We start from the raw sequence: 20,104 nt of genomic DNA, 5'->3' as shown, positions 1-20,104 counted from the left end.
CACCTCCATTTACATAGAATAAAAGAATAAATACATAAATAGCAACAAATATAAACATCATGGGCATCACAGCGTCTGAAAACGCCCGTACTATAAAAATATTAAAATATTTTTCCAATATGGCGAATAGCATAACAGAAAAAAATAGTTACAATGGCCAATTTGCGATTTTTTTCATCGCTTCACTTACCCTAAAATAATTGTTATGAAAAAAATGTTATGAAAAAGTTACTCACACTCCAAAATGGTATCAATAAAAACTATAGATTGTCCTGCAAAAAATTAGCCCCATACAGCTCACTAGATATAACTATAAAAAAGTTATGGGGGTCAGAATATGGGGATATAAAAAATGTTTTTCCAATTTTTGCAATATTTAGACATAAGAAAACCTACACATATGTGGTATAGTTGGAATCGTACTGACCCAGAGAATGAAAGGTACAGGTCAGTTTTTCCGCAAAGGGAACAAAACCTGTAAAATGTTGGAGGAATTGCGTTTTTTTTTTCCCAATTCCGCCCCATTTGGATTTTCTTTCCCGCTTCTCACTACATTGTATGCCACATTAAATGGTGGCATTAGAAAGTAAAACTTGTCCGCAAAAAAAAAGTCCTAATACAGCTATGCGAACGGAAAAATAAAAAAGTTATGGCTCAAGGAGGATAGGGAAGAATAATGAAAATGCAAAAACTTAAACACCTCCGGTATCCTAAGGGTTAAATGATAATGCTCAGTCTACAGCCTCTTTTATAGGGGAGTTAAAGGGAGTCTTTCACCTCCATATGGCGATATACAGTGCTTACATGGCTCTGTAGCACACCTATACAGGACTGTAACGGTACCTTTTGTTCTTTTCTTTAGACTTGCACAAGCAGGAAAAACTAAGTTTAATTCATATGCAAATGAGCACTCGCAAGTGCCCAGGGGCGGCGTTCAGTGTGTAGGTGCCCAGGCTGCTCTGCCTTCTTTTCACTTTACTCCTCCCCAGTCTCTGCCTTTGCCCACCCTCCAAGTCTCTTGCCTCATCGATAGGTCCAGCCGAGGGCATGAGCACTAGGTAAAGCGATGCAGTGCCCACAATGGGCATCAACGTGCGCATGCCCCAGCCCGGCGAAGCAGTTCACAAGCGTGGGATTTTGGCCGGACCTAGCGATGACGTAAAGGACTTGGAGGGCGGGCAAAGGAAGAGGCTGGGGGAGGAGTAAAGTGAAAAAAAGGCAGAGCAGACTGGGCACCTACACACTGAACGCCGCCCTCTGGGCACTTGCGAGTGCTTATTTGCATATGAATTAAACTTCGTTTTTCCTGCTTGTGCAAGGGTTAAAAATCAGTCTGTTTGCAAGCTGTCACAGTCTGTTTTCTTTGAGTCATGACTGCTTGTTTGTAGCTCTTATCTCTGATATCCTGACATCATAAACACCCATTATAGCTCAATTCTTATCTAATTGATAAGAACATGGCTTCAGTGTGAGGTCAGCAGTTCAGAAATAAGATCTCTACATGAGCTATCCTGGATTCAAAGAAAACAGACTGTGACAGTTTGCAAACAAGACTGATTTTTAACCCTTGCAATTCAGAAACAGCTGAACATTTTTTAATAAACAACAATTGAAAGCAAAATGATTTGTAGCTCAAAATGAGTAAAATACAATCATAAAAAAAAATGCCCCCAAAGGTGTTTATAGCCTTTAGCTCTGTGGCCATGGAGGTGATCTGGAACTGTATATGAGAAAAACACATCAGAAAGCTATAAAGACATATTGAGAACACAAGGAGCACACAATGATGATAAAATGTGGATACTCACTTTAAAGGTATCAACTGTCTTTTATCTAGTACGGACCTCATTCACACCTCTAAATAGAATAAAGTGACATCTATTTAAGCCAAGAGCATTGTCATTCGGAATGTTTGAGCCTATGGGGCACCAATATAATACACTTCTAGCCCTGCAGTTATTTCACAGACTCACCCTGCATGTAAAAGCATTATCCAATACAAATGGCTGGTGGTATATTATGGTTTTACAAAGGAATCAAATAAGAAAAAAGAGCAGTAGTTGAAACGCATCAAGTCTTGCTTAAATCCTATTTTCACTTTAAGAGGACTGAGCCAGGTTTGCTCGAAGCAAGTCCAATCATATGTCAGCTCTTCAATGAGCAAGATTAATTTTCCACTTTTATCACATTAAATCAGCAAAATTGCTAGAAGCATACGAATTGAATGTACATTTATTATTGCAGAACTGTAATATCAGTGACAGTAATGTGACAAAGACTAGCTGCATTTTTTACATTTTTTATTTTTCATTTTTAGCAGAACAAGTCATTCATATTATATTAACCGGTTCCTCGCGGTGGCAGTAATGAGGATTGTACTCCAGAGACACGTTGGTGTATTGTTTTGATGCAGGGCAATTTTTAGTAAATTAACTTTTAATTTAAGATATTGTCGCTTGCAAGGCCCCTATAAAAATTATTTCACTCCAGTGAAAAATTAAACTGAGAATGGTACACGGTAGGTAAAAGAAATATATTTTATTACTTTCTTTTCATTGGGGGGAAAAAATATGAATAATTACTAAAAAAAACAAAACAAAACAAAAAACAATATTATAAATATGTTTCTTTCCATAGATATTTACAAAAAAATTAAAATGGAAAAAAATTATTATAATGAAGTACAATATAATTGAACTTTCTAATGCAATAGCTAGGCACAAAGGTTGCATATATTTACTGTATTTGTTGATTTAACTTATTTTTGTGTTTGGAAGACCCATTTTTATATTCCCTATTAGGGCATTCTGAGCAAATATGGGGATGGAGGAGGGGGGTCATCTGTTCAGGATCATTATATCTTAGCCAGTAGCCAGAGTGGAGATTAGCAGAAAAGAGTGTACCTCGATGTGGAAAAAGTAGAGGAAAGATAATTTCTCAAATTTTTTTTTGGGTTTGAGTTAAATTCAGGTTTGATTTGGGTCTGAACTGTGAATCGATTCTATCCAAGTTGGAAGTGCTCCAATCGGCCTAGAAATTTGTACATGACAATCTGAAGTCTCCTAGGACTCATTTTTCTGTCTTTATTAAATCTTCTGCTTTTCTATCGCAAATTTACCTGAACCAAATTATAAAAAAATCTGATTTGAATGCAACTCTTTGGCAAAAACTTTTTTTTTTTTTTAATTCAGGTTGAATCTGATTAGTTTAGGATATATTTCCTCATCTTTTTAGGTAACCCATTCATAATTTCTCTTGTGGTGTTGCCATAGAGAAGTTGAACAACTATTTCAAAGCTGAATTACTGGGGTTCCCAGCAGCGTCCTCATTTTCAAATGAACCTTCAAACATTTAGGGTTTCCCAAAGAAGAGAACATGTTCTTTGTCACTCGTCTCTCAAAACTCTTCTTCAAAAAGCTGGTGAGGTGGAATGGGTTCATGGGACTTATGAACTACTTGTCATTGAGGATTCAAATAGTGGGGACCCTGAAGACCCAACATTTATCGCCAATTCTATAATGGCATATGTGGGACACTTCTCCTGTCCTGTATATTATGGTACTGTACATTAGCACATCTTTTGTTTTGTATATATAGCACTACAACATGGGGTCACTTTTAGTTTTTTTTCTAGGCCCAATTTAAATTCTGAAACTTTCCCTGGCAAAGCATATAAACGGATCTGTGCATTGTTTACACTATATGGAACGAAGGTGAATAGGGAAGCAAAGTGAGCACCTGAGGGGAAATTCAAGATCTTTTGCCGGCTTTTATACACATATATATATATATATATATATATATATATATATATATATACAGGGAGTGCAGAATTATTAGGCAAGTTGTATTTTTGAGGATTAATTTTATTATTGAACAACAACCATGTTCTCAATGAACCCAAAAAACTCATTAATATCAAAGCTGAATATTTTTGGAAGTAGTTTTTAGTTTGTTTTTAGTTTTAGCTATTTTAGGGGGATATCTGTGTGTGCAGGTGACTATTACTGTGCATAATTATTAGGCAACTTAACAAAAAACAAATATATACCCATTTCAATTATTTATTTTTACCAGTGAAACCAATATAACATCTCAACATTCACAAATATACATTTCTGACATTCAAAAACAAAACAAAAACAAATCAGTGACCAATATAGCCACCTTTCTTTGCAAGGACACTCAAAAGCCTGCCATCCATGGATTCTGTCAGTGTTTTGATCTGTTCACCATCAACATTGCGTGCAGCAGCAACCACAGCCTCCCAGACACTGTTCAGAGAGGTGTACTGTTTTCCCTCCTTGTAAATCTCACATTTGATGATGGACCACAGGTTCTCAATAGGGTTTAGATCAGGTGAACAAGGAGGCCATGTCATTAGTTTTTCTTCTTTTATACCCTTTCTTGCCAGCCACGCTGTGGAGTACTTGGACGCGTGTGATAGAGCATTGTCCTGCATGAAAATCATGTTTTTCTTGAAGGATGCAGACTTCTTCCTGTACCACTGCTTGAAGAAGGTGTCTTCCAGAAACTGGCAGTAGGACTGGGAGTTGAGCTTGACTCCATCCTCAACCCGAAAAGGCCCCACAAGCTCATCTTTGATCATACCAGCCCAAACCAGTACTCCACCTCCACCTTGCTGGCGTCTGAGTCGGACTGGAGCTCTCTGCCCTTTACCAATCCAGCCACGGGCCCATCCATCTGGCCTATCAAGACTCACTCTCATTTCATCAGTCCATAAAACCTTAGAAAAATCAGTCTTGAGATATTTCTTGGTCCAGTCTTGACGTTTCAGCTTGGGTGTCTTGTTCAGTGGTGGTCGCCTTTCAGTCTTTCTTACCTTGGCCATGTCTCTGAGTATTGCACACCTTGTGCTTTTGGGCACTCCAGTGATGTTGCAGCTCTGAAATATGGCCAAACTGGTGGCAAGTGGCATCTTGGCAGCTGCACGCTTGACTTTTCTCAGTTCATGGGCAGTTATTTTGCGCCTTGGTTTTTCCACACGCTTCTTGCGACCCTGTTGACTATTTTGAATGAAACGCTTGATTGTTCGATGATCACGCTTCAGAAGCTTTGCAATTTTAAGAGTGCTGCATCCCTCTGCAAGATATCTCACTATTTTTGACTTTTCTGAGCCTGTCAAGTCCTTCTTTTGACCCATTTTGCCAAAGGAAAGGAAGTTGCCTAATAATTATGCACACCTGATATAGGGTGTTGATGTCATTAGACCACACCCCTTCTCATTACAGAGATGCACATCACCTAATATGCTTAATTGGTAGTAGGCTTTCGAGCCTATACAGCTTGGAGTAAGACAACATGCATAAAGAGGATGATGTGGTCAAAATACTCATTTGCCTAATAATTCTGCACTCCCTGTATATCGGTAGAAAGATGTGGGCAGCACAGCTTTCTGTAGGTGCAGTCGGAGTGCCAGTGGCTGTGGGGGCGATCCACCTCCAGTAAAATAAATGAAAAAATTCCACAGCACTTCCAAGGCGTAAAAAAGTAGAAAAGGCTTTATTCACCAGACCCGCAACGTTTCGATCAGCTTTCTGGGATCTTTCTCAAACAGTGACATGATAGGTAGTGCATTGTGCATATTTATACAGCTTCACATAATTTAATGGTAATCAAATCAATACAATCATCAAAATCAATCATCTCAAAATCACAATGTACAAGTGATATTTGTATATTTTTACAATCTCATTCCATAAAAAACGCAATATAGTAATGTGGCCACCAATGCCATTCCATAAAATCAACATTATAGTCATAATTACATGCATTTTTATCCTGATTATAATTGCTACCATATGTGGAGGATTTCATATTAATCAAAAGTGTACAGGTGTACCTTAAAGGCAGGTCCTGGAGTGGGCGATGGAGATGGTCCGCATGGATCTCGGCATGCTGTTCGTTGTATTGCGCATGTCACAGGACCTTTCAAAGTATCAGGTCATGTGATCGCGCATTGTTGGTTATACTGCGCATGTCACAGGACTTTACGGTGCAATATTGTTGTGTGTTGAGGATCCCCTGTGATTGGTTACTAGAACGCCTCCAGTGAGGCATGCGCTCCATGGTCTGATAGAATGCTTGTAATATTGCGAGGGCTCCGGTCACGTGTTCGTACTGCGATCATGTGATCGGGTGCGCGACCACATGATCTGAATACTTCAAAGGTCCTGTGACATGCTCAGTATACCACTCAATTATGCACAATGCACTACCTATCATGTCACTGCTTGAGAAAGATCCCAGAAAGCTGATCGAAACGTCGCGGGTCTGGTGAATAAAGCCTTTTCTACTTTTTTACGCCTTGGAAGTGCTGTGGAATTTTTTCATTTATATATATATATATTTTTTTTTTTTATTATTATTATTATTTTTCTTTGTGATACATGGGGTTTACTTCATTTTATTTTCATCTCATTTGCTGTTTTATCTTTTCTTTCTTCTTATTTTCAAATTGCATGAAAAAAAGCTGCAGAGTAGTGTGCGGTGATAATTTTCTTATTTCTTATAATTATCTTATTTTTTTTTTTTTACACTTTGTACATTGTCAATCAAGTCCTTTGGAGACATTTAACATTACTGATTTCTCCTATATGTGGGGCTGACCCATAAGCCCAAGTTACAGTGGGAATACAGACCCCAGAGAGAATGTACAAGGCTGTTCAGCCTCATTACACAGCTAATCTGAGTCTGCTAAGTCCCAGCAGCTCATGCAGTTACACTGCCCCTAGTGATCACCTGATCGATGGGCTTGAATCATGAAAGCGGCCCCATTGCCGCTCCCTGATCTGTATATACAGTACGCACTAAGCGCTATGTATATAGTGATGGGGAATGAAGTGGCAGTAAAAAATCCCATGCCTTTTCTAAGGAAGCCCACCTGTCACTGACAGCAGGCTCCCCACTTCAATAGCTGTACAATTAGTTAGCAGCTGCCTTCTCAGCAAGAACAGTCAGGAACATCTTTACAGTAATACTGTAACTTTGGGTTGCCCAGACATTTTTGTCAGTGGGCAGTCTGCAAGTATTTAAATATGACTTTGGGCAAAAGTGATACACTGTGTCATTGTGTATGTAATATACGTGTCAAGATAATGACTGCTACTTTATATCTGTGCTTCCAATGAAAAGTCCAATGAATAATATAGGAGTTCATAGTGCGCCAAAGAGGAAAACTCAGTGTCATGTTCCACCCCGTTAGGCCTTATACTAGGCTCAGACTGTGTCAGTTTTCCCTGGAATGTTCTACTAAGAAATGAGACCAGATTAATAGTGGCTGACCTATTGGGGGAAAAAATCTGTACTAAAGAAAGATTATTGTGTATTCATGTTATGTGACTTTTTTGAGATGTAGTTGATATTACATAGAGTTGACCAATAACTTTTTTATTATCTTGCAGCTAACATTTCTATATACTAAAGTAATAAGTATACCGCCATTGATTGTGGACATAATCAATAGAGCAAGATATAGGACAGGCATGTTCTCAAAGCAGAGCTTTATAATGCCTCAAAAGTGAAAAAAAAATCTAAAAAAATGTTGAGAAACTTGAACTAAAGTAATGCAAGACAGACACAGCCACATGAGGGACTTATTAATAGATCATATACAGATGAAGTGACTGGTGAGGCATACATTTTCTGACATCATATGTGAGATTTTAAAGTTTCTCTACATTTTCCCTTTTACACATAGCCCAATGCATTAAAACAAAATTTGAATCTGTAGTACAGCCTGGCTTAGGAGTATAAAGATAGACATCCCACACAGTGACATCTGTTTCAACCTTCTGGGTCTCATCTTTGTTCTGTTGTTTTTTGGCTTCTTGAGGGTGCCCCTGGAAAAGAATCACATGCTAGTCACAGTAAGCAGCAGCAGATCGTGGGTAGAGAAATTATAAATCCTCCACTTTGGAAACCAAAGCAAATGATACTTGCAAGTATGTTTAATTTATACAAGAAAATGACGAGCTCAACTTCTGACATTGAACTTTTCACTATAATAGTCTATTTATTCCACAGGCAACAGGGTATAGAACTTGAATGTTGCATTGCTATTCCTTTTCATGAAAGTGACCCTTTCATTAAAGTGTTGCCTTGAGATTAGTCGATCAACATAGATCCAGTTCCTGGGACCCCCAATGACTGGCTGTGAGTGCCAGAGGAAGGTTGGTCCAGTTAGGGTCAATTCACACGTCCGTAGTGTATTGCGAATCGGCAATACACCCAGCCGGCACCCCCAATGAAATGCCTATTTCCTCAATTACAGACAAGAATAGGACATGTTCTATTTTTTTCGGAGCCGCGGACCGGAAGATCGGCGGCGCGCTCCGAAAATGCGGATGCGATCAGCACACTGCATCAATTATGTCCCCTTAGAGGATGAATGGGTCCGCAACAATTGCGGAACGGATGCGGACCACAATTGCGGACGTGTGAATGGAGCCTTATGCATTGAAATGTATGTGCCATTTCTAAACAAAGGGAGCCTTTTTAGTCAGTGACATATCAAAGGTTTGATTGGTTGGAGTCCTGGTGCTGAAAATGAGGAGATAGAAGCGCTCGCACAAAACACTGTCTTTACTGCTTAAGATGGATTGGATTTGGGCTCAAAGACTTTCTCAAAGACGGGCTCAATAGAAAGTCTATGAGCCTATCTCCAGTTTATCTTCTTCAATGTGGAGAGTCAACATGTGAGCTCTCCTATCTCATTGACAGACATATCAAAATATTTTTTTGACGCTACAGGTATACTTTGAAAGGAATTTGTCATTAAAGGGGTGGTGCAGTAATATATATTAATGATCTATCCTCAAGATAGGTAATCAATATCTGATTAGTGAGAGTACAACACCAGGCTCCTTCACCAATAAGCTGTTTAAAGAGGAGGCAGCACTCCATTCGAGCGCTGCCTTCTCTTCATTACACTGCCTGTCGTCTCGGAAGTGAGTGTATTTAAAAATATGCACTCTATTCACTTGCATAGAGCAAATACTTGAAATTACACTACACCACTGCTGCAAAGTAGACATTGTGTAGTATAATGAAGAGAAAGTAGCGCTCGCATGGAGCACCGCCTCATCTTCAAAGAGCTGATTGGTGGGGGTGCTGAGTGTCCTGACGATAGGTCACCAATATAAAACCCATGCACAACCTCTTTAACTTTATGATGTCCTAAATAAGGCCAGCATAAAGTAGTGATAGACATGCTCTCATGCTTTGCATGATTTGTTCCGTCTATCATTCATGAATAATATTAGGTGACCGTTGAGAACTTTCTGTATAAACAACACAGACCATGCCAAAGAGGAGTCCTGGGTTGTCTTAGAAGTGTCACACCTACTCTCCTTGACCAAAAGCCAATTAGTACTTTTTTCCCTAGAAGAAAACTGTTGGTCTTTAGTGTTGGGCGGAGAGAAGGAACTCGTGCTTAACCCTGACTCTTCCCAGAAGTCCATGACTCTTCTGCATGAATGATTATATGGTAAGTCCTTGACAACCTCCTAGCATTAGGTTATGAGTGACAGACCACAAAAAAGAGAGGGAGGCAGTGAGGGAAGCATAAGAGACAGATTCTCTTTAAATTGAATGCCCACTTTCAAACAACACATTCTTAAATTCTGTGCCAATTTGTTACCCAATATATTTTACCTGCAGTCTTGTACTAATGAGCATGTTGATATGGTGAAATAGGCGCTAAGCTCTTAAACTAGATTGTGATTTACTTTATAGGCAGATATCTATTACAGACCAGGATGTTTTTGTGTATGAAATTACAAATTATACAGAGTAACCTTGCAAATCCTTTACTCATGCATTACCAATAGAGCTGGAGATTGAGCTTAGGGTTGGTGCACCATGGCCTTACCAAATCAACATTTACTCCCCCCCCCCACCCCCCGTGAAGGTCAAATACCTCTTTTAAAATACACATGTTAGCCTGCAGTGAATTTCTGCTATATAGAAATACTTACTACATGACAAACTACTATGGAGTTTTTCTGGCACAGTTTATCATTCAGCTTTATAGCTTAGTGGTTAAGGTCCTTGCCTCTAATGTAGAAGGTTATGAGTTCAAATCCCAGCACAAGCACAATCTCAAGCACATGTAATATTCTGCCAAACACTGCGATGTGCTGACACCAGTTCGGCTGAGCATGCTTGCTCAACATTACTGATGACCTATCCTTTCAGTAAAAAAATCTCACAAAACCCCTTTAAAGATGGCTATATCTATATATTACACAGACTTTGTCAATCAACAACAGGCAAACTTTTCTGGGCCTTATTTGGAAAAAAAAAAAGTACAATCAATATTAAACAGTTAAAAGCTGTTGAGATGCATTTGCATTGCTAAGTTCAACTTTAAAATGTTCTATTGCTGTGAAATGAAAAAGCAGGGAAAATGTCATTTACATAAATTTATGCATTAAAATAATATAATCAATGATTTTCATAAAAATAGTTTAAACTTTAGAAGAATTAGAGAATATACTATTAATAGATAATATTATAAAAGTATACTGTCAAACTTAAAGGGCAACTAACAAGAAATGGCAGCCTTGCAAATTATGTGAATTTGCTAAAATCTGAAAAATTGCAGCCTGAAATGGCTGTCTAGGGGTTGAGTGCTGCCACTCCATAAAAGTTTAGGTACAGTAGGCCAAGTTTTTGCAAATTGAGGAAACATATCCCTGAAGCCCTAGCCCAGAGATCAGCAACCTTTGGCACTCCAGTTCTTGTGAAACTACCACTCCCAGCATGCACATTTTTTCGGCTGTTCCTATAACTCTCAGCAAAGTGAAAGGAGGATTCTGCAAGTTGTAGTTTCATAACAGCTGGAGTGTTGAAGGTTGCTGAACCATGCCCTAGCCTCTAACTTATTATATTGATATACACCATTTAACCTTAACATTAAAACAAGTGAAGTGAATAATATTTTGGGTATCTGGTAAAAATGGCATCTATCAAGGGGTGGGTTATAAAAGGAAGCAAGTGAAGAGTCAGTTCTTGAAGTTGGTTTGTTGGAAGCAAGAAAAATGGCCAAATGTAAGGATTTGAGTGACAATGACAAGGGCCAAATTGTCTGTGTTGGAGAAAAAAGTCAGAGCATCTCTATAATACAATACAATATGGAGTAGTTATAGTAGAGCGTAACAAAAGTGAACCAAGGAAAGTCAACCGGTGAAACAATCACAGGGTCATGGATGCCCAAGGCTCGCTGATGTGCATGGGTTGCAAAGTCTCCTGTCCCAGTAGGGAGCCGTAAACCCTAATATATATTCCACACCACTGTCCCTACCAACTTGCACAATGAGCTGTTGATGGTGGCACACAACTGGATGGCAATTCCTGCTTAACTAAGTGAGAGGACCTAAGATGAAAAAAAGCAGAGGATTAAATAATAAATGTAGGGATTAGTGACGAACATCGGATGGGACGATTCGCGATCAACTGTTCGTGAACCACAATTTTGCGGCGTGCCCAATTCACTTTAATGGCAGACGAACCTGAAAAACCTTCAGGTCGTATTGGCAGCCACCAAATACTTACAAGAAGTCCCACAACATGGACAGTGACATACCAGAGGGGGATCAATGGCAAAAATTCCCACAAAAAATATGTATTTTAATCAGGGTCCATTTTTATGCGTCTTAGAGGGAAACTCTTAATAATGTGCCATGCTGGAGCCTGGAAATATGTTATTTTAGGCCACGGGAGTACAGGCTCCAAACATTAGGTATTCACCGGACAGAAAACATCAAGTGATTATGTGGCTGGAGGTATATTAGACGGTCATTGGATATCAATTTTACTGCAGGCCAGTGGAGTACAGGCCCCAAAAATTATTAATTCAATGTACAGAAAAGAACAAGTGGTTATGTGCCTGGAGGTATATTAAACGGTCATTGGATATCAATTTTACCACAGGCCAGTACAAATACATGTCAAATAGATATATTTAAAAGAACTAAAAATATAAAATTTGATTAAAAACATGGCTAATGAAATCCACCCTTTTGAATAAACCCCAAATGATAATAGGTTACATTGGTCCTCACAGGTGTTGAATTCCTCCGAGGCCCCAACAATTAGGCATTCACAGTACAGAAAAGATCATGTGGCTGGAGGTATATTAGACGGTCAATGGTTATCAATTTTACTGCAGGCCAGTGGACTACAGGCCCCAAAATTATTCATTCCCAGTACAGAAAAGAGCAATTGATAATGTGGCTGGAGGTACATTAGGAGGTCACAATTTTACTGTTGGCAAGTTAGATTACAGGCCCCAAAAATTATGCATTCACTGTACATAAAAGATCAAGTGATTAAGTGGCCGGAGGTATATTAGACAGTCAATAAATATAAATTTTACTGCAGGCCAGTGGACTACAGGCCCCAAAAATTATTAATTTACCGGACAGAAAACATCAAGTGATTATGTAACTGGAGGTATATTAGACGGTCATAGATATCAATTTTACTGCAGGCCAGTACAAATAGATGTCAAATACATATGTTTAAAAGAACAAAAATTATAAAATTGAATTAAAAACATGGCTAACGAAATCCCCCTCTTGAAAACACCAAATGATAATAGTTTAAATTCGATAAAACGTGTTCGTCACAAGTGTTGAATTCCTCCGAGGTCCCAAACATTAGGCATTCACCGGACAGAAAAGACCTTTTTTTTGCCGCTGTATTTACAATTATTTGTTCTGGGCTGGCATGACTAAATTCAATTCAACGTGGTCGTCACAGGTGTTGAATTCCTCCGAGATTCATGCCTCATTCATTTTTAGAAATGTGAGGTAGTCCACACTGTTGTCAGCCACGCGAGTGTGATTATCGGTCACGATCCCCCCTGCTGCGCTGAACGCCTTTTCGGACAGGACCCTCGACAAGGGGCAAGACAAGAGTTCCATGGCAAATTGTGCCAGCTCTGGCCACAGGTAAAGCCTGCACACCCAGCAGTCAAGGGGTTCCTCGCTTCTCAGAGCGTCCACATCGGCCGTTAACCTGATGTAGTGGGACACCTGTCAGTCTAGGTGTTCCCTGAGGCTTTATCCAGAGGGTGGCTGTCGATGGGTTGGCTGCAAGAATGATCTCATATCCGGAGAGACAAACACATCTTCAAACCATCTTCTTCTTGCATGCGCTGTAGGATTGGTACTCGCAACAGTTTCTCTGTGGGTGAAAATTCCTCTGCCAGCGCAAGCAACAGCAGAATGCAGCATATCTCGCAGCAAGGCCTGGAAATACTGCAATCTGACAGCCCTCTGTGATGCTGGTAACATGTCCAACATTTTGTGTTTTTACCAGAGGACTAATTACGTTGCCACCCAGTACTGGTCCACACTGGAACTGGAAGGCCGCTATTTGCACTAAATTGGAAGCGGTGGTGCGGCCTGGGTCTTGCTATTGGCCCAGGAGAATGTCAGCCTCGGTCTCCTCCCCCCATCCACGGACAACACCAGGGATCCCAGAAAAGTTTAAAGCCTGCTCTTCTTTCTCCTCCTCCTCCTCCCCCAGGCACTATCCTCCTCTGACTCCTCTTCAGACTCCTGCTGACTTGTCTCAGATGGAGTAGGCCCCCTGGGAATTTTTTCAGTATTGTGACTTCCTCATTTTCCTGCTCCCGCTCCTCGACGGCTTGATCAATAACACAACGCAATGCACGCTCCAAAAAGAAGGTGTAAGGTACAATGTCACTGATGGCGCCCTGGCTGCAACTGACCAGTTCGATGATCTCATCAAATGGCCGCAGAAGTCTGCACGCATGAGCAGCCACAGGCGCTGTGAAAACAAGCTCCCCAGAACCTGTCCTGCTGCAGAGTTCGTACAGGTTCTGCTGGAGCAGCCTATCAAGCATATATAAGGTAGAGTTCCAGCAAGTAGGGCAGTCACAAATCAGACGTCTGATGGGCAAGTGGTGTCGCCGCTAAACATCAGCAAGGCGAGCCATGGCCATGTAAGATCTTCTAAAAAGGCCAGAGATTTTCCTGGCCTGCCTCAAAATGTCCTAGGGCCCGGGGTATTTGGCAATGAATCGCTGCACGAGTAAGTTCAGGACGTGTGTCATTTTGCCCTGTTTCAGCTCACTCAGCAGGCTGGCACCGTTGTCGCACACCACTTTACCAACTGTCAAATTGAGCGGGGTTAGCCACTAATCGGCCTGTGACCGCAGAGCTGAAAGGAGTGCAGCACCGGTGTGGCTCTTGGCTTCCAGGCACAACAGCCGCAGCACAGCATGGCAACGTCTCACCTGGCACGTCAAATAGGTTCTGGGGAGTGCAGCAGAAGAGGCAGTAGCCGTGGAAAAGGAGGAGTCAGCTGAGGAGGAGACGGAGGATGGAGTAGGAGAAGGAGGAGAAGAAGAGACAAACCTGCATGCAATCTGTGGCGGTAACACCAAATCCACATGGGTGCCACGGGTTGCATGCTTGACGGCCATCAGAAGGTTCACCCAGTGGACAGTAAAAGTTATGTACCTTCCCTGCCCGTGTTTGCTAGACCATGTGTCTGTGGTCAGATGTATCTTGGCACCAGCACTGTGTGTTCCAGAGATACATTCACTTGCCTCTAAATATGGCCATATAGCTCTGGGATGTCCTTCTGGGAGAAATATTTCCTTCCGGGGACCTTCCATTCAAATTTGCAAAAGGCCTCAGAGTACACTAGTTTATATGGCAGTAGTTGGCAGGCTAGCAGTTCCGACAAGCCGGCGGTCAGCCGTGGGGCAATAGGGTATCCGGCGTCATCAACTTTTTACGTTCGAACTTTTAGGCCACTGAAGCCTGCCTTTTGCCAGATGAATGCGACAACTGCACGGTGGAAGGTGGAGTGGAGGACAAATGGGAGGAGAGAGGAGAAGAGACAGGACGTGGAGCGCCGGGAGTGTGCCTTTGTGGGTTCTGACGGTGTTGCTCCCACTGAGCTCGGTGATGGGAGGCCAGGTGCCTTCATAAGGCAGTCATCCCTAGGTGAGTGTTGGGCTTACCACAACTTATGCGTTGACTGCACAGGCTGCAGATGGCAACACTAATGTCAGCAGCTGACACATAAAAAAAAAGCCCACACTGCGGAGCCATGTGCTGGCATCCTGGGAACACTAGATGTGACCGTGCATAGTGGATGGCTCGCTCCAGATACATTTGCAATCTGCTTTTTGCCTCCTGTGCACTGCGAGTTCAGCCTGCTTCTCCTACTTCTCCTCCCTATCTGTGGCTCCATCTCTCCCTCTGAACTACCCTCCTCTTCCTCTCTTGTGGAAACCCACGTGACGTACATCGATGCATCATCATCGTCCCCTTTACCACCAGTGACATTAGAGATCTCGGAGTAGGCAGCAGCAGCAGGGACCACCCTCCTTCGGCTGATCTGGGTACTGTCGTCAGACCGGTGGGTGGCAGCCATTGCTACCTCCTCTTCCTCATCCGATGGATGCCAAGAATGGCTGCGCATCGGTAAGGTCTGGAAATTGATGGGAAAATAATTCCTCTGACTCGAGTGGAGGGGCTATGGTGGTGGTGGTGGTGGTGTCTTTGGGGGTGCACACAGCAGAGAGTGAGGAGGGTGCTGATACAGAGGATGAGGAGGGTGCAGAAGCGGAAGGCTGAGTGAGCCACTCAACCAACTCTGGTGCATCCTTTGATGTAATCGCACGCACCTTCTCCAACTTTCTACTTAGGCTCCGGCCTGGTGCACCTGCCCGACTCCTACCACTCCTGTGGAATGGCCTGCCTCTTCCTCTGCCTATCATTTTCAAAATGACCCTGTGACAAAGTCCCTATAGAAGCCCAGTATTTATGGAAGCAGGTATATAGAACCCCTTAATGAACATTTGCTGGAAGCAGGTATATCAAACCCCTTAATCAGTTTATTTTGGGGCAACAACAGGTACATCAAACCAGTTGAAATTAGTTGTTCCAATAGCGTTTGTCCCTCTGCGTAGCTGCTGTATCTTAGACGAACAGCACACATATGCTGCACATGCACTATATAGACATTATATTATAGGTATATCACACCCCTGCCTCAATCAGTTTTTCTGGGGGGCAACTGGTATATCACACCAGTTGCAATTAGTTGTTCCAATAGCGTTTGTTCCTCTGTATAGCAACGGTATCGCAGCAGAACCGCACACAAGTTCTGCACAATACAAATGCACTATATAGAAATTATATTATAGGTATATCACTCCCCTGCCTCAAGCTGTTTTTTTTTGGGGGGGGGCAACTGGTATATTACACCAGTTGCAATTAGTTGTTCCAATAGCATTTGCCCCTTTGTATAGCTGTGATATATCAGCAGAACCGCACACAACTGCTGCACAATGCAAATGCACTATAATATACTTTCTACGTTAGAAAGTATATTATAAGTATATTACACCCCTGAGTAAGTCACACCTATCGATAGCACACATATACCTGTCCTTAAAAGGACTTTTGTGGTCCTATTAGCTAGCGTTTGGTGTCTCTAAAAGTCTGGCCCTGCTCCACACAACAACCTCTCCCTACACTGGCAAAATATTGAATGTAAAATGGTGGTCAGATCGAGTTTATTTATAGGGTAGGGGAGGTGTCCATGTGCTGAAATGTCTCAATTGGCTGTCCTGTTACACCTGATGGATGTGTAATAGGTCAAAGTTTGGCATAATGCAAAAGAATATGGCGCCAGCGGATACTGCCATATGTTTGCCTGTTTGACGAACCACGAACGAGCAAAGTTCGCCACAAAATGACCGCCGGGCAAACCGCAAGGCCATCTCTAGTAGGAATAAACAGACACAAGAAATACCAAAAGTAGACGACAAAGCAGAGAACAATAAAGCAAATGGTCTGGGTCAAAACCGGCGGGGGGGGGGGGGGGGGGATGGGTGGCGGATGTCAGCTCAGGATACCTAGATGAGTAAGGTAAAGACAAGCTGGGTCAGACACTAGAGGTCACATCAGGGTCCAATTTGTAAGGTAAGTCAAATTTAGGCCGAGGTCAGAATGATCAAATCAGAATGAGCGGAATAAATAATAAGCCAAGGTCAATATCAGGAAGGTGAATGAGAGGCCAAATCATAATGCCCAAGCAAAGTAAAAAAACAAGCCAGGTCAGTGTCAGGAGGAATACTTCATGACCCTGCTGCGAAGATAGGCCCTTAGTACCAGTCTAGTGAAGATGACACTACCGCCGTGTGCACTGCCCCATCATGGGAGTGCAGACTGGTAAGTACACAACATCTAGCCTCTCCGCTCAGATACCACCGAAAAGCTACTGCAGCTCAAATTGCTTAAAATGTTATAGCTTTCTATGATTGGTATGCTAAGATTGGTTGGAATATGGTTTTAATGTTATAAAGGATTTTTGTATCTCTGTTTTTCACAAAAATTTATTTTTGTATTCACTTTATTTTCAAAGCTTCTTTCAAGTTCAGTTTTAGAACAACACATCAAGTTGACCTTGGATCCAAAGCCAATCTGGTACATAAAAAAAATAAAGCAAACCACTTGCATTCAACCATGCACATTTATACAACTGAGATGATTTATTATTATATCCGTAATTACAGATGCCTATTTATGTGGAATATTTCAGCAGCCACCTCAAGACCAGGACATTTTTTATTGTTTTATATTATGGAAATAAATAATATTTTTGTAGGCATGATGGTATTTAGAGGAAGGAAGATAAAAAGATATAAGGGAAAGATTGTATCAACATAATATCTGGGAGATGAATGTAAGAAATTCAACATATGCATGAGTTTGAAAGTGATGCTAAACGATCGTAAAGCAGATTGCCAGTGAGGGGCTGAAGCTTGATCATGAATTTAAAAGAACCCCATTTGCTGGTCATACATAGCTTTGGATAGAAGTTGATGTAAATTTTGTTTATGCAGCCGCAAGATGCAGTGAGATGAAACATTCCATTTTCATCTTACTTAGAGTAAATCATAGAGAATGAAAGAGAGATTGGTTGCCGCTCAATTAGTATGGAGTGAAATCTTGCTGTCCGACAAAGGTCAAGGTACCTCTTCACTTCTTGGGATTGAAAACTTTTATGAGTTTGCAACTTTAATGTGAACACAAAACAAGAATAGCAAGAATAAAAATGAAGCGTGGCAAGCTTCAGAATAATAGAAAGACAAAAATACAGACAGGCTTCTGAACTTGATTTTGATGAAGGGCTCCAATTTCTCACAAAACACAATATTGCAACATGGTAGCAAAACCAGGCAGATTGCAATTTGTGACAAAGACACATATATTATAGACATCTTGTGACACAATATCAGAAAATCTATTTATTTTTTTCCGGATGGCTTTTTAACTCTCATGCTGCACTTTTGGGATTTTTTAAAAGGGTTGTATATAGGCCATCAGTATCTGATTGGCAGGGGTCTGACAACATGCCTTTGAACTGTTTTCTGTATCTCCGGTGCTAAATATAGACTTATAATTACATAGCTGCACCCATTATGCAGTGGATGGAGCTGGTTAAGATAGTACTACTCCCACTAAAGCTGATGGAAGCAGTGCTGCAGCAGCCAGCTCTGTCCACTATACAATGCAGCCTGTCATATGTTTTGTATGACTATATTCACATCTTGCTTGTGAACTCAAGCAGGCTGTTCTGGCAAAGGAACAGCCTGTTGTTAGTCCACTGTATCCAGTTTAACTGGATAATACTGCACATCAACAGATGCCCATTATCTTCACTGCGATCCGATGGGAATCCAGCCACTTTCAGGCAGAAATGCCGGCTTTCGGCCAAAAAGAAAGTCCAGCATGCACAACTTTTTGTCTGGCTGAAATCTGGCATTTCTACTGGAAAGTGTCCGGATCCTTGTCAGAATCCATTATAGTCAATGGGTATCTGCCAGTGCGCATTATCTCATACCAAACATGGCAAACCCCTTCAGGTTGTTCCTCTGTAAGACCAGCTAGTCGAAGCTCACACCCAACATATGAACTTAGTCTTAGAGTGTTACTATTATGTATTTCATTGGTATTGTGAGAAGTTGAAGTCCATAATGAAATTCCTAAAAAAGTAATGGTGGACATATCTGTTCACCACAGTGTGCTATTACATAAATGGATAATCCCATGACTAATGTAAAAAATTAAAATCAGACATCATCTAGCTACAACCAGCCCTGTACCTCACATGGATCCAGATATCTCCCCATTCATTGCTTTGCTAGATTTATATCAAGCTGGCAGCTCAAGGGGGGGTATCTCGGCTCTCCCTATCACAAGGGGCGTGTCTCGGCTCTCCCTATCACAGCTCAGGGGGGCGTGTCTCGGCTCTCCCTATCACAGCTTAGGAGGCAGTTGAAGAATAAAACTGAGCACGTGCAGCCATTTCATTGGGCTGGGCAAAGAAATTAGAAAACAAAAAAAACAGCAGGTGGCGCCATACAGTTACATTTTATTGAATAGCTCAGTGGCTATGCACAAATTTTAATAACATGCAATTACAAAGAATTCAGATCCAGGTGCTAGTTTGAGAACTGTAGAACATTTTTTTATTTGTGGGACAACCCCTTTAAGAGCAGTTCCCATAGATGACTCCCAGCAGACTGCTACTGCTTAGTTCCAGAGGACCCACCATATATATGAGTACAATACGGCATGTATCTATGTGTATGTACCATAAGAGTGTATGAACAATATAGATGTGAAATCACGGTATGTATAAATGTTTTTTTTTTTTCACAGACCAGTCCTAATGCTGCCCAATTATTAGAATTTTATTGTACTGCATATGGTATTTGTATAGATTGTTGATAATTACTGCTATATGTATTATGCTGGGATGGATTTATAATTTTTTTTTGTATTTGAATCACAATCATTTGGGAGTTTACAACATTTACTCCATCAGTACTGCAATCTGATAAAAACATAAGTATGTGGGAAAGAGAATGTTGGTTGATTAAGTATTAAAAGCAATACATTTGTGGCACTCCAGAGAAATTATAAACTTGACAAAGTGAATATTGAACTTTAGAAAGAAAGCCAAATTTTTGTAAATAAATATTTTAAACAGAAAGTCATATAAAAATAGAAATATAAGAAAA

Source organism: Bufo gargarizans, chromosome 10 (genome assembly GCF_014858855.1).
Source record: "Bufo gargarizans isolate SCDJY-AF-19 chromosome 10, ASM1485885v1, whole genome shotgun sequence".
NCBI lineage: Eukaryota > Metazoa > Chordata > Amphibia > Anura > Bufonidae > Bufo > Bufo gargarizans.
Note: the sequence above shows the minus strand (reverse complement) of the source record.